The following is a 7906-nucleotide window of genomic DNA, read 5'->3' as shown; positions in this document are numbered from 1 at the left end:
AAGTTCATACTGACCATGCATAGCTCACAGGTATACGTTGTAATGTTTTGGTCACAACAAAAAAAAAGTTAAAAACATTGTACCAGTGGAAGGCTTCAGTCTTTCCAAACACATCACCTAGGGCAATTTTGCTGTTTGAGCAAGTCTGATTTCTTTTTCCAAGTGTAACTGAAGTAAAAAATAAATAATAATTTTTTAAAAGTAGAAGTAAAGAAGAGAGAGATTTTTCCTTGGGTATGGCAAGTCCATCTCCTGACTGGCTGTGTGTGTGAGGACAGAGCAGCCAAAGCACAGATGCTAGGTCTGGCTAGAAATTAAGCTTTAGCAAAGATGTAGTGCACAGTTTTTTTCCTTGACTGTGACAACCTTTAGTTAACTAAACTGAGCTGAGAGAGAACATTTTCTCCTGTTGAAGGGCGGGTCAGGCCAAATTATTAACATTATTAACAGAGCCGAAGAAAATCTGAAGCTCATGGGAAGCCTTAAAGGAGTGAACTCTGCACCAGATGCACAGACACCGGTGCTTGTGCAGTGCCATGACACCAAGTAGACTGCGGAGATGTAGCACGGCTTGTGGAGCATCATCCCCTGGCATTGCCTGACGTGGAAGGGCAAGGTGATGAACCAGGGGCACAAAGGAGCTGGGTTGTACTGTTCCTAGTGCCAGTGCAAAGGGCTGCAAGAGGTGCTGGGTGACTGGAGAGATCTGGGAGCCAAAGGTGACGTGTCCCCTGCTCCCAGGCTCTGAGAACTGGGTGCTCCTGGGAAGGTTTTGGAGCACAGCCATGATGACCACATGTCCGATGCATGATCTGTGGGCGTGAGCACTCTGGTTGCACACATACAATATGCTCGATTCTTCCCAGTAGTGTAATGAAAAGGTGCAAAGTGTCCACGCAACAAGCCAGCTCTAGGAAGGCCTTCTAAGACCCTTGATCACAGCTTGCAGATCTGCATCCTCCTTTGTCCTGCAGGTGAAAGTGAGGCAAAAAAGCATTGAATCGCTGTAACCCTACAGCCATGCATACATGCCCAACTTTGCAGCAGAGAGAATCCAGGTTTTTCCCCAGCTCCAGTTATGACCTAGCCCATACACCCCGCCCTGGGGAGGGTCTCTGTGGCAAGTGGGAGACAAAATTGTTGCCGAGCTTGCAGTTCACCTCTGATGTATGTGTTGACTCGCAAGAAAAGTACAATGCAGTGCCAAGCTGTCTTCCAGTACCAGCTAGAGACCTGGGATCCTGTCATTCCATGTGGAAGCCTCTGCTACTGGAGTTGAAAAGACCACATGCTCCTTGCTAACGCTGCCTTATGTGATTTGTCTCCATCAGAGGCCCAGCTACCACAAACAAAAGAGGCGAAAAAGTGCAGTGGGGGTGGTGGAGGCTCTTCTTCCATTCAGTGAAGCAAGTTCTTTTCTCCAACCCCACGAGTACCAATGCAGTCACTATATGCTGAACATAATGCATGCTCCTTTGCATCAACAAGGGCCTTGCTCTCCCTTCCATGATCTCCCAGAACCCTGAAAGTAGCTAGAATTTTGCTAAATTCCTCTCATCCTTCCAACTCATCCTGACTCTTCTTGCTACTCACAGGCTCTCTGATATTTCTGTCTCAGAACCTACTTGTGCATGCCCTGAACTAGGAACCAATACACCTTTGGGTTGATCACTGCCCGCTTCCACCAGGATGACATCTTGTCTCACTCTTAGGAATGGCAGAGAAGGATAGACTGAAAGTGTAGGTGGAGATGGACTTGCATGACCTGGCCATATCCGGGGTGTCTCTCATACCTCAAGGCCTTTCTTGTGCCCCTGAACCTTACCTGGTTCTTCCTTCTACCACATTGGCATTTTCACACTGCTTTCTGCTGGCCCCATTTCTCCTTTAGCTCCTTCTGCCTGATGTCATGTGTTGCAGGCCCTGCCTATATAAAGAGCTGAGGGTGACCTGATGTTACGCTCCTTCATGCTTTTGGGATTATCTCTGCATTTCCCCTGACATTTCAGCCCATTCCTCCTGTTCTTCCCCACTTCTTTGCTGCTTCTTTGCTCTTCCCCGTCTCCCCTTTAAGAGACATTCTTTAAGCCCCACTTCATGCTGCTGTCCTTCCCCTGCCTCAGGTTTTCTTCAAGATGTATAGCCCCCGGACAGAGCTTTGGGGTAGGGTGTGGAGTGTTGAGGCACATGTTTCCTGGGCAGTGACAAAACTTTCATTATGCCCATCCCGAACTCTGCATGACACAGGGGACCTGCTGAGCTCAAAACCAAGCCAAAGCTTGGCCTGGTGCACGCTCCTACTGTCATCCTCGCATATTTCAAGTCCTGACCTAGTATAAGGTCACCTTATGATGGCTTCTGCTGTGCTGGAGTGGGAAATGCCTGACAGGGACCCTGGCAGGGCTGCCACTGGAGACAGAGGTTTGTGCTGTGCTGACCCTGCAGCTCATCGCATGGCTGTGCCACCCAGGTGGCTCTGCAGCCTGCGGCTCCTTGGTCACCACGCTGGTGAAGCCCCTGAGCTCGAGGCTGGGAGAAACCCGAGCGCTCTGCTTTCTGTGGTGAGCCCAGGTGACTTTTTCTACACACCTCTTCTGCTGTGAGCAAAAGGTATTTCTTCTGCTGGGTCCCAAAATAATATAACAACCTTTAAAAAACTCTCTTCTGCTTTTTTTTTTTTTTCATGCTGAGATTTCCACAGGCTACCAGCCACCCACTCTCTCTGTTATATTCCCAATGAATCGACATTACCTTCCCAAAACTGGTGATTACCTTTGGGCCATGAATTGCTTCCTTGCTCCTGAGGTCTCTCAATACAATTAAATTAAACAGTATTCTCTGAAAATAAAACAAACTGTTTTGGGACGAATATGAGGCCACGGTACTTATTTTTAAAATGTTCTTTAAGCTTCAATGATTGTTCACTGGTACCCTTATCTACAGTCATGCTGAATAAAGCTATAGCTAAATGGAAAGTTAAATGTATTCCCGAGGTGTTAATTTCTACATCTTATTATTTGCAGTTTCTCAGAGGAAGCAAAGGTATCTACAAATAGTGCTATGCCAGAAACTAATTTCTTGACCAACAATGTTGCTTTAGCATGCAATGAACTGGTTCATTCTAAAGTGGTCACGGTTGTTGACGACAAGAGGCTTTATATTTGAATATGGCACGTCTTTTGGTCTATGTGAAAAAAAGTTTGATTGTTAAATATTTTCTGACACTTTGGAGTTCCTGCTAGAGCACAGAGCCTGGAGGGAAAGAAAAGATAGCAAGTGCAGCCTCACTGGAGAGTGCCAACTCTGTGTTACTCTGCCTGGTTCTGTGGCAGCACACTAACAGCATGTATGTTTCCCAGGTTCCTCACCCTTAGCAAATAGTCCATATAGATGGTTGCCATCCAATCCCACCCCCTAATTCTCCCTGAAAAGCTTAGATTCATCTGCAATGTAATTATCAGTAACAATTTTTTGGAGCAACTGATAGCTCATAGAGGTAAATTTTGACATGCCAAAGCACAGGACTGCTCTGAAACATGAATGTCATGCCCCCAATCCACAAAACATGCAACTCCTTCCCGCCCCCTTCCTCCTTCTCCTGTCCCCCCCCAACCACAGCCCAAACCAGACTATAGCTCAGCAGCGCTTCTGTGCCTACAGGCTTCAGAGGGCAACTGTTTTTTTCTACAGAGTTGATGGCCTCACTTCTGTTTGCCCTGCCGAGTGGTGTTAGCTCATGGGGGAACCAGACCCATTAACAACATTATTTATTAAGATCCAGCAATGATGTGACTAATGCCACAGTAAAGCCTGCCGGAGGATCACCCAACAGGACTGTAACTGATGGTGATGAGGCAGAGAAGCAGACCACTCTTGGCTCTCCGGCTTGTCTCTGTTCCAGAGTGGGCTGGTACACGGGGGAGGTGATTGCGAAGAGCTGAAGTGACACACAACCTTACTTACTTTCATGAAAGCTGCATTTCTGGCATTGTGTCTGTCAGTTCAGCCCTTTCCACCTGTCTTCACCTGCTTTGTGGGAAGGGGAAGCTGAGTGGAGCTGGCAGTGGGAATGGCTTCAAACAAGACAGATCTCCCCCTACATGTAAGCAGAGATTAGATCCACAGATTGCTGAGAAGCAGAGAAGATGAGATGCTGCCATTCTGGTTTGATACTCGTTTGGCAGAGAGAACCTGCATTTTATAACATTCCTGTGCCTGCTGCTCCTCCTTTGGGTCCCCCGAGAGACTCCTCATCCACCTTATTTTGCAGAGCACACAAACCAGAATGTAACCTTCTTTGCAAAATCTCACCGTAACTGTGCACAGTACTGCCCTTTAGCTCTAAATCAAAACTTTTCTACATTGACAGCCTGGTGTTTCTGCCTAGCCAAGGTGTAGTTGGTGCCACACAATAACAGACCCTTTACTGAGCCCATGTAGTACCTCAGTTTCCCCATCCATGAAAATGAGATTATATGGATCTTTGTCACATGCTTGCACGCCAGAAAAATAGTATTGCTGTTGCTTGAACTTGGTATGCCTCAGCTGGCAAATGTGCAATTCTTTTGCCTGCCCTCTCCTTTTTTTTTTTTTTTCCATGCTGTGCTTTCTGGACATCTGCCTTTGATTACTTGCCTTTGGGATTCATTCTCCCCAGGTGCATGACTAGCCCACATCTTTCCTTCTTCCCCCCTGCCCAAGCAAGATAGATAGGTTCCTTTTGCATTACTTCTTTGTTCTCTGTGGTATTTGCAACACCCTCCCAGCCTTGTATCACCTGTGAATTCCATTCCTCTTGGTTGTGTTTTCCCTGTCTTTGCAGCACCTAGAATGACGAAGCCTTTTGTGCTTCTGTTGCTGCAATTGAACCTGATACTTGAAAGGAGGAGAAAAGGTTGGAATAAACTGCTCTGATGATTCATCCCCCGGGCTGAGAGATTTGCTCCTTTGATATCAGTCCCTTGATCAGAGCTCTGCTGTTATCTCTGTTTGTCTGGGGAGACTTAATTCCTGGCACATTTGGGCGAGTGAAATCCCAGATACCAGAGCTGGTGACTGGAAAAGGAGCACACTGCATTCTTCTCCCAGTCTTAGATATGTCAAAAAGTCTGTAAGGTTTGATGTTCCAGGGCCTATAAGCCACTCAAGACAGCCTTTATCTGCATTTAATGCATCTGAGAAACCTCTAAGTTTCTTCCATCTGCCAAAACCCATCATCTGCTCTCTTTGTATCTTATATCCCTGCAGAGGTGTCCCAACAGTTTCCTCTTCCTCCTGCTTTGTTCTGTGGGCAGATTTCCCTGCCAGTTCAACCTCTACTTTCATGCCACATGCTCACAAAATATTGAGGACCTTTTCACCATTTCTTTAGCATACTTTGCACTGACCCACTGGTCATGAAGCAGGACGAGTGAAAACCATGAAACGAACGTGGAAAGCCTATCTTGAGCCATATGGACAGGCACTTTGGGAAGTAGAAAACGCACAGCAGCATCAGACTTGCTAAGCGTTTGCTGTTCTTGCACACTGCCCATAAATTTGTAGCCAAAAAGCCAGTAACCACAGATGCCTTTTAAGCATGAAGTAGAGACAGAAGGTGGACTGAAAAAAGCTTTTTGGAGGATGGGTGAGAGCTGAGGAATCATCCACTACATTTCAAGAGATGCTGGAATGGGGCTAAAAGACCTGGTGACACTGTCTGGGATCTTCTCTTCTGTCTACACTGATCACATTTTTTTTAGCAGACCAGGGAAGTAAAATCCTAAAGGTGAGACCCAGGAGGCTGTGAGAGTGCTGGCAATGCTAGCAGAGTTCTTTTCTTCCAATTTCACCTTCCTCTTAGCATCAGGGTCAAATTACACTTCTCTAGAGGGCCTCACTCTGTGAAGGACTTCAGGAAGGATATAGGAGCAGAAAAATCCATCTCATGATAATGATCAACAGCTTGTCTTAAACTGCTTTGTTGGAATCTAAGCTTATTCATTTCTTGGCACTTCCATTTTTGTCATGGGGCAGATTAAAAAAAAAGGTGTGAGAGAGAGGAAGACAGAGGGAAAGGTTAAATGTATATATATGTGTGGGTGTGGCACAGATTTTCACTTTTACCTTTCGCTAAAAAATTTTGCACAGCAAACCAAGTTGGGCTTTTGTTACTCTGAATAATTTAGAAGGGGCCTCTGCAGACTCTTCCCTTCCTTGATGAACCAAAACCACTTAACTTGGGAAGCTGACTCCTAAATTACATTTACAGAAGGAAAAATGGAAGACACCTAGGAAATACTGATGAATGTTATTTAAAGTTTGCAGACTTCCTAGCCCCAGTCTTTTTAACATAGGTGTTACCATAGCTCCCCTCACATCTTCCAGCTCTTAGGGGTCTTAACTTACTGTTTTGTGGCAGTGGCTGGCTGCTATGTACAGTGAAGTACTAGATCCAACCCTGTTTAGCGCTAGGCCTAGAATAGCCTAAGAAGAGAAAGGGAATCCTTTTCCTTTTTCTTTTTGATCATCCAACTGAAACTTGGTTATATTCCCTCACTGGAATATATTTTACTCCTTTCAGAATTTTTGAGCCCAGCATGACACACCTAAAAAAAAAAAAAAAAACCAAACAAAAAACTCAAAAAAACCAACCAAAAAACCCCAACACTCACACACAAAAAGTGGCAGCATGTTTATGATTTTTTTGATTTAATTTTCCTTTTCACTGCCTGTACTCAATACAGCAAGACCATATGTGTTAGGGGGAAAAAAACCCTCCTTTTCTGGTACAGACTTATTAGCAGTATTTGCAAGGAGGACAAGGCCATTATGAGAACCAGCAAACACATGGATTTGACTAGATTACAGCACAGTTTCATACAAAATGACAAGAAAAGGTAGAGTATCATCAAAAAAAGGAAAGTCTTTGGAGAAAAAGATGGTGCTTTAAGAGAAGTAAATTCAAGTTCAAGTTACAATTAAAAAACTAACATGCTGAACTAAATGGTTAAAAGGGGAACAGAGTGGGAATGTTGCAATGTGGCAATGTTTCAGCTACTCTGCTTCCTATCATTCAAACTGCATTATTTTTCACTTTTTTCTTTTAAAAATGTCTTTAGATTAAGCCATTACTATCAATGTCAATCACAAAACCCCTGCAAATGTTTAAACAAAGCAGGGCTTCAAAGAAAAGAGAACTACTATAAAATAAATAAACTCTTTTTCTTAAAACAACGTCATTAACTATCTTTGAATACTTAACCAAAACCACATTCAGCAAGTTCAAGGACTGAAAAGCATACTTTTAAAAAAAGTCACCTTGGCCAGAAAAAAAAAATTATTTGCCATTGTTAATAGTCACAGAAATAGACTGTATGACCCAGAAAGCCTCCAGAGAGTTGCCAGGTGCTCAGCTGGTGCAGGTCCTTCTTGGGAGAGGTAATCTCCGCACCCCTCCTGAACAGGGTCTGTTGAGGCCAAGCCTCCAAGAAGGTTGGTGTTTTCCTGGTATAGTGGTAGCCATAAGGACTTCTAAAATGTTGCAGCCCAAACTGCCACAGCTCCTGTTGATGGCATTGGCTGTATCTTCACTGAAGAGGCTATTGGGCAGAGCTGCACCAAGAAGAGGTGAGCCACAAGATCTGAGCATCTAAGTCTATTCAGGATGCTGTCAGCTTCAACTTCCAGTTTTTGCGCTGTTACGTCCATGCTGTACACATCAAGACTTGTTTGCACGTTAGCTGTCATGGGACATTTCGCCAGAACACAGACATCTCAGAGTCAGGCTTGTCCAGTGTCTTTATACAGATCTGAGCTTTCCCATTTGACCATGTCTGATTCCTCTTTTAGATAAAAGAGCAGCAACTGACAAATGAAGAGATCCGAAAGGTAATTTATTACCTAAAACCCTGGTAAAAAGCAGAAT

The sequence above is a fragment of the Caloenas nicobarica genome, chromosome 1 (genome assembly GCF_036013445.1).
Source record: "Caloenas nicobarica isolate bCalNic1 chromosome 1, bCalNic1.hap1, whole genome shotgun sequence".
NCBI lineage: Eukaryota > Metazoa > Chordata > Aves > Columbiformes > Columbidae > Caloenas > Caloenas nicobarica.
The sequence above is the reverse complement of the archived record's forward strand: the minus strand, read 5'-3'. Positions refer to the sequence as shown.